We start from the raw sequence: 6883 nt of genomic DNA on the forward strand, positions 1-6883 counted from the left end.
CGGGGAGCGACACCTCCGCGTGCCAATGCAGCCGACTGGGGGCGGGGGAGGAGGGGAGGAGTTGGGAGCGCGCGTGCGTGCCTGAAGCAAGGGGGGGGCGTGGTACCCCGGCGCGGGGGTGCGTCACGGGGACGCGTGACGTTGTGTGACGTGCTGTCAGGCGGGCGGCAGCAGCGCTGGCGGGGCGCGAGGCGTGCTGTGGGGCTCGGGCGCTGGGGGTGCTCGCCCGCAGCGGGGGGCTCAGGCTAATGAAAAGCGTCCGCTGCTTCCAGGGGCGACGCTGCTAACCCACAGAGAGAAAAATTCTCGGCCCTTCCACGTCATTGTCAGCAATAATGACGTCATAGCCCGCAGAAGGGATGTCCATAGCACTGCGCAGGCTCCAGGAGAGTCCTGGCGGAGGTGCCCAGGGTGCCCCGTGTTGTGTGGTGGGCTGCGGGACCCCTGGGGAAGGACCGCTCCTGCAGAGTGGAGCAGGGCTTCCCCCCTCCCCCTTGGTATAGTAGGTGCTCTGTCCAGTGGGGACACAGTGCCGCACGGCTCGGGAATTGGCGCTGGGTTTGGTTGCTCCGGCTGGAAAGCGAGGGCTGCATGCCATCCCCGCCGTCACAAAGGTGAGGTGGGCAGCGGGCTCGCCTATGCCCGCAGCCTGAGGAGCAGTTAGGGGCTTGCTAGGGACATTCTCCAGAATGGATCCATCACCAAGGCTTGATGAGATCATGCCTTGTCTGAATATCGGGGATCGATGATTTTATGGATTTACTGGGGTAGATCTTGCTTTGCTGGATAGAAATAGTCTCCAGTGTAAATGCTGAGCACGTTTCCCTGCCTGCTGTGATACCAGTGATCTTCCCACTGGTGTCGACCTGAGGACTGGCATCCTCATGGGGAGGGCAGTGGGAGAAAGGCCCAGGACCCTGTGACTTGCGTGGAGTGGTGCTGCTCTCCGGGAACAGCCTGACAAAAGTACAAGTGGTGACGACCACCTCCTGCTGCTGATGAATCAATCACAAAATACCTGGAGGCATCCAAAAGAGATGTCTCCAAAAGCTGTTGTGTCTCCAGGATTTGGCCAACATCTGAAGACTTTTGGTCATTTTGGGGTTGCTCGGCCAAGGCGTTCACCCCAGGAAAGGTTTTGTCCTCTGGTGGCAAAAGCCGCCAGCTCTCCCGTCCAAGAGACTGTCCTCCATCAGTCAAACCCCACCCAGATGGAAAAATCAGTGGTCCACCGATTTTTCTTCTGCTGCACAGCGCCAGGCTCTGCTGCTTGTATGTGCAGAGAGGAGATCCCAGCGAGCATCTTCTCTGTGAATGCCTGTGTCAAGCCACACATTGCGGAGTCACTGTCAGGAAACTGAACTAGAAGGTGGCACCTGTGTTTCGTAAAACTGAAGGTATTTGCAGTCACAAGACCTCAGCAGGTGAACTGGTGGATTTGAATTTGTGTTGTCCCTCGGAGGCAGCGTGTGGCAGGACCAGCAGAGTGCAGGCAGTGCAGCGTGGCGGTTTGCATGTCAGCTTGTTGGCACTTTCTCTTGTACTGGAGCTGCATCATCTGTTGCCTTCGCAGGAGCTGAAATTTGCCCTTTGCAGGCAGGGGAAGACAGTGGAACTGCAAGCCTGGCTTTGGAAATTAAAGAACCCAAACTGAACTGACATTGGACACATCTTCGTGTTTTCCATTTCTTCAACATCTTCGTTGCCCCCTGTCCCTTTGCTGCACTGCACCCAACAGGACCTGGAAAGGGGGTGGCCGGGGGTACCTCGATGCAGCTGAGCCCATTGGCAGCCCCCATCGCAGATGTCCCCCCGTTGTTCCCAGAGGGGCTGTTGAGTGCACCTGGGTGTCCCCAGGGCGACGTCCCTGACCATGTGCCATGCCGCAGTAGGGAGGCACTCCTGAGTCCTTGGCGGTCTCTGGGACGCCCTGCGGCATAATGCAAGCTGATATTTTTCTCCCACTTTAGATGTGTATTTACACTCACTTTGTCTCAGTTCATCAGGAGATAGGGTTGCTCTCTGCTCTCGTTTCGGGCAGATCCGAGGCTGGGGGCTGTTCTGTGCCTCTTCAGTCGAGTACATCTGGTAAATCTCAGATTTCAGAACAGTTTCATATACTTGCAGGACATTCATTTCCCAGCAATAGAGCTTGAAATGGCAGTGTGACAAATCAAGGGGTTCATTTCTGCAGGAACGTGTCTCTATTAGGAACAGATAAAATTTGTTTATGTGTAAATAAATCCAAACTAAACCAGGTCCTTCCTACTTTTTTGTTTAACTATACAAAGGAACTGTCAGTCCTAACTCGCTCTGCCCTTACAGTAAGTGTAATAAAATGAAACAACCCTAACGTTTGCTAGTAAGGTACCATCAACACAACAGCCTAACTAGAAAAAAGATTTATTATCATCACAAGGCAATCATTTGTGTACCTACTGGAGTAATATAATGACTTAAAGCATTTTCACATCGCATTTATGGTATAACTGTGAGGCTCCAACAAAAGCAGTGGCGCTGGACTTGGTTTGCAACCTGCGTTACGAACGTTTGAAATCGTTGATTGCTGGTGAAGAGAGGGTTGTGTCATGCTTGTGTGTAGCCAGCAGAACAATGGCTGAACACCAGCCTCAGATCTGCATCTTTATTTGGACTTAATTTTTCACTAATGCAGCTTTGGGAGGGGAACAAGTAAATCCATGTTATGATGCTCAGATCCTGCAATCAAAAAACCAGGAAACTGTGAATTATTTCATTGACTCCAGTGTGCTGCCTGTGGATACTAATTTTTTCTGTCTGCTGTACCACTGGGGATTAGCTCGGACATTGCCTCATGCCAGGGAATGAGAGAGGGAAGGGGCTGGTCTCTCACCCAACCTGCTCACAGTGGGAATCTAGCATGAGATCAGAGTGGCTGTGGCTTTACTTAGCCAAGCCTTAAAAACCTCCCAGGATGGAGACCTCCCCATCACCTTGGTGACCTGTCCCAGGGCTGTAAGATGTGTCACTGGACTGCCTGGGAGGAAGAGCAGATCCTTTCCTCGCTTGGCCACTGACTTGATGAATTTTTGCAAGTGACTTTATCCTTTGCCTTGTTTCCCATCTGCCCTAAGAGCTACTGTTATCCAGCAGCAAAAGCAGCACCAAGTCTGGAACTACACCAAGTACCAAGCTCTGCAGCAAGCCCCTCACCCCAGAGCCTGTCTGTTCAGGAGAGTCTCCAACCCATCTAACCTGCAGAGACGCTGTGGGTGGATTAAGACTGTATATACATACATACATACATACATACATATATATGAACCTAAAGCATGACAGCTGAGGAGGGTGCCACGCTCACACAGGCATGCTGTGCTCACACGTGTGCTGCTCAGGCCCTCACCCACGCCTACACCCTGGGGCAGCAAGGGAAAGCCCCAGGAAGGGGCACCCTGCAGTGGGATGCATTAAGAAGTGGGTGCAAAGGCAGCCTCCCACCCTGGGACATGCCTACACACGGTGGAGGGATTTCTCCAGCAAGATCTGGGCAACGCCTGTTGTTACACTCGCTTGCCCTCCACAGACGGATCATCACTGGTGGCCAGGCCAAGCCGTGAGACGGCCATCTCTTTATTCTATTACCAGTGCCAGGAGTTGTCCAGGTCATTGCAAGCCTCTTAGCTCTGCTTTTAGAGATCTATCTCTGAAATAAAGCTCTGTGATTATAGCTCTCCAGTGCACCCACCTTGTCTCTTTTCTGCACTCGAGGGTTCTACTCTCTTTTTCCCCTCTGCCGTCCCTTTGACCAGTAACTGTGGATTCACATCTTAATTAATACGCATCCAAGGCTGTGAATTTGGAAGTGGACTGGTGATGCAGTCCTGTCTTGCTGGAAAACCGCCCTGTGCCGGGAGCCTGCTTCGGCCTCTCCATGGGGCAAGGGCTGTTTGCCTGCGTGTTGTTTGAGGGATGGAAGCGAGGAACAAAGTCCAAGAGTTTTAATGACTACGCAGAAGGACAGAGTTTACTCAAACAGAAGCATTTCTCCTCTCAGTCCTCAGCCCTGGCAGGATCCTGAGTCCCCCCTCCTCTCTGTTTGCTCTGAGAGTCTGAGAAAGGGTATAAAAAGCTTGAGTTTCTAAGCAAAACATTGCAAAAAATGGTCCAGTTTCATCGCAAAAAGTTGGAAAAAGGTGCTGCCCTGTCCTTGGGAGTTCCCAGGATGAATGCACCCTGTTCAGACTGGGAAAAGTCTTTTTATAGAGAGCTGTGACTTGCCTTTCCTTTCTCTCTTCCAAATTCAGTCTGGAGAATGAGATCTTTTCAAAGTAATCCAGTAGCCCAGGGAGGATTTGTACATGCAGATAGACCATAATCTCTGCTACAGCATAAGGGAGCCACAATGCAGCTCAGAGAAGGTTAAATGATTAAAAAATATGGCAGACATGGTAAGTATTTGGCATGTTACATGCAACAAAAGATGAACAACAGCAACTGGGACATTATCTTTATTTGCTAAAAATAGACTCCCACAAAGTTTAAAGAAAAGCACTTTATGCTTGTAAACCTCTCCTCTTGCTGTTAAAGAGCCTTCAAAGATGGGCTTTGTGGCTTTGGGATGTCGCGTCCCCTTTCAAAGGCTACCCAGGGCTCAGACAATTGAAACTCAATACAATGTCAGCCACGATGGGGGGAATAAATAGTTCTGACATGACCGTGCTTTTCTTACTCGTCAGAGACTGACGTGTGAACGGGAACTTTGTGTCAGGTACGTCCCCCACACAACCACATCCTGCACCTGCAATGCCCATGGCACAGCCCAGGTCCCCCAGCCATGCAGGGCAGAGGCAGCCCGGTACCGAGCGCGCTGAGCGAGCAGATCGTTTGTCCACGACGCTGCTGAGTTATGCACGGGCATTTGATACACTGCAGCTGACGGGCCGGTTGCAGAGCTGGGTGCCTGGCTGCCCATCCATGTCTTCAAAGAATCGCTCGTCAACCGCATGCGGGCACACTTGCTTTCCCTGGTACCCTGTAACAGTGGCAAAAAAATAAATCCCCCAATTCTCCTTTGCTCTTCCAGCTGCAAAGAAACTAACTTAGCCAAGTCTGAGGTTTTGGCCAACTCTGTTGTATCTCAGGATATTTGTGCATTAATGCAGAAACTCGTTTTTGCAATAGAGTAGTACTAAAGCCGTTAACTTGACCCTTCAAGCAGAGAGGATGATATGATGTTAGGCACCAGCCAAATAAAGAGAGAACAATAGGGCTATTTTCGTGGAAGAGAGTTCAGAGGGCTCCCTGGGGAGCCGAACCTCTCGCTGGCCCGTCATGCACAAGAAAAACAAGACAGAGCTCTTGCACCCTGGTTTGTCTGTCGTATAAATACCAGCTTTAGCCAGGGCATGAAAGAAATCTATTGTCTCTAAGGCTGTATTTCAATGTGAAATGCTCTGGTAAGGCCAGCAATCTTAACCCCCCCACACGTGTGCCTATTGTTTGAAGTGCAGAACAATTGAAGGGTGCTCTCATGGGCTAAAGATAGAAAGGCAGCTGGTGCTGTCCTTTTCTCTGTAACTGAGAATAAAACAATGCCCAAGTATTGTGTGCATTGCTGGACCGATGACATTGGACTCTCTGCCAAGAGAGCATCTAAAAGATCAATGAAACCCGGGTTATTTATAAACGGGTAGTGTCATTTCTTCCCCAAAGTAATTTCACTTCCTTAGCTTTTCAACCAGGCCTTTCTGTGCCGTGAAGTGGCCGTGGAGCGAGGTATAAATAGCACCGAGCCAGGCTGTGAGAGAAGCAGCAGGACCGGCTGGTGGAAAACAAAGCTGCCGTGCTGAACCTGCGTTTGGCTCTACCTTCACTTCCCCGAGCTGTGCCCAAGCTTCTGCAGCACCGAGGTGGGGACCAGCCATGGATGCTGATTCCCTTCTGCCGGCAGGGAGCAGGTCCCTACAGGCACAGCCCCAGCAGCCACCTCCGCTGGCCATGCATAGACCCAACAGCTGGGCCCCCGGGGCCAGAGTCCCACCAGGACTTGCTTCCTAGGGGAGCTTTTAGGGAGGTTTATTTCACCCACCGGCCAACAAACAGGCGGTAGCATGGGCTGCGTGTGTGTGTCCAGCTCAGCTGCTGTGCTGGGGTGCTCAAGGTAACCCTTGAGCCCAAATGCCATGGGACAGAGCCTTGCTTAGGGACAGGGGACATCTTGTAGGGGAAAGCTGCTGTTTGCAAGACGGCATTGCACCAGGCCGTATTCAGACTAGAGACTGGAAATCTGGAATCAGACGTTCGCTGCAGTCTGGAGAAAGTAAAGCCCATCTTGTCTGATGGCCCATAGTGAGATGAGAAGGTCTCCTGTTGTGATATAAGGACATGCAGGAATATTGCTCCCTCGTAGGTGACAGCCAGTCTTGGGAAAGGTCCAAGACTACCAGACCTCATGAAGAACTCCCATGTCTGTTGCCACTCCATCTTGAACAATTGTCCCTTGCAATGAGATAGACTGAGCTCGATCTAGTGTGAGGCTTGATGACCAAGCACAGTGGGGAGGACAAGCTGAGCAGTGTCCGAGCCCGCAGTGAGCAGAATGCTGGGTCAATGGGCCAGGAGAGCAGAGCCATGGCCTTCATCAGGCCAAGGAAAAAACTGCTGAAGCCAAGCAGGTCCCAGCCCAGCACGGCCACCTCTATCAGCTTATGTCCTCAACACCACCCTAGTCTAGCTTCCCATGGAATGAAGGAAAATGTGCACGAGGAATGGAGAGAGCAGGGGACTGTGATGGGATCATCCCAGGGACCAATGCTCTGTGAGCAGCTGGTTTTGTGGGATTGGTGTGTGTGCAGGACAACACCCAACCTCATGCTCCCAGATCTCAAAGCAGATGAAAACTGAT

The sequence above is a fragment of the Harpia harpyja genome, chromosome 1 (assembly GCF_026419915.1).
Source record: "Harpia harpyja isolate bHarHar1 chromosome 1, bHarHar1 primary haplotype, whole genome shotgun sequence".
NCBI lineage: Eukaryota > Metazoa > Chordata > Aves > Accipitriformes > Accipitridae > Harpia > Harpia harpyja.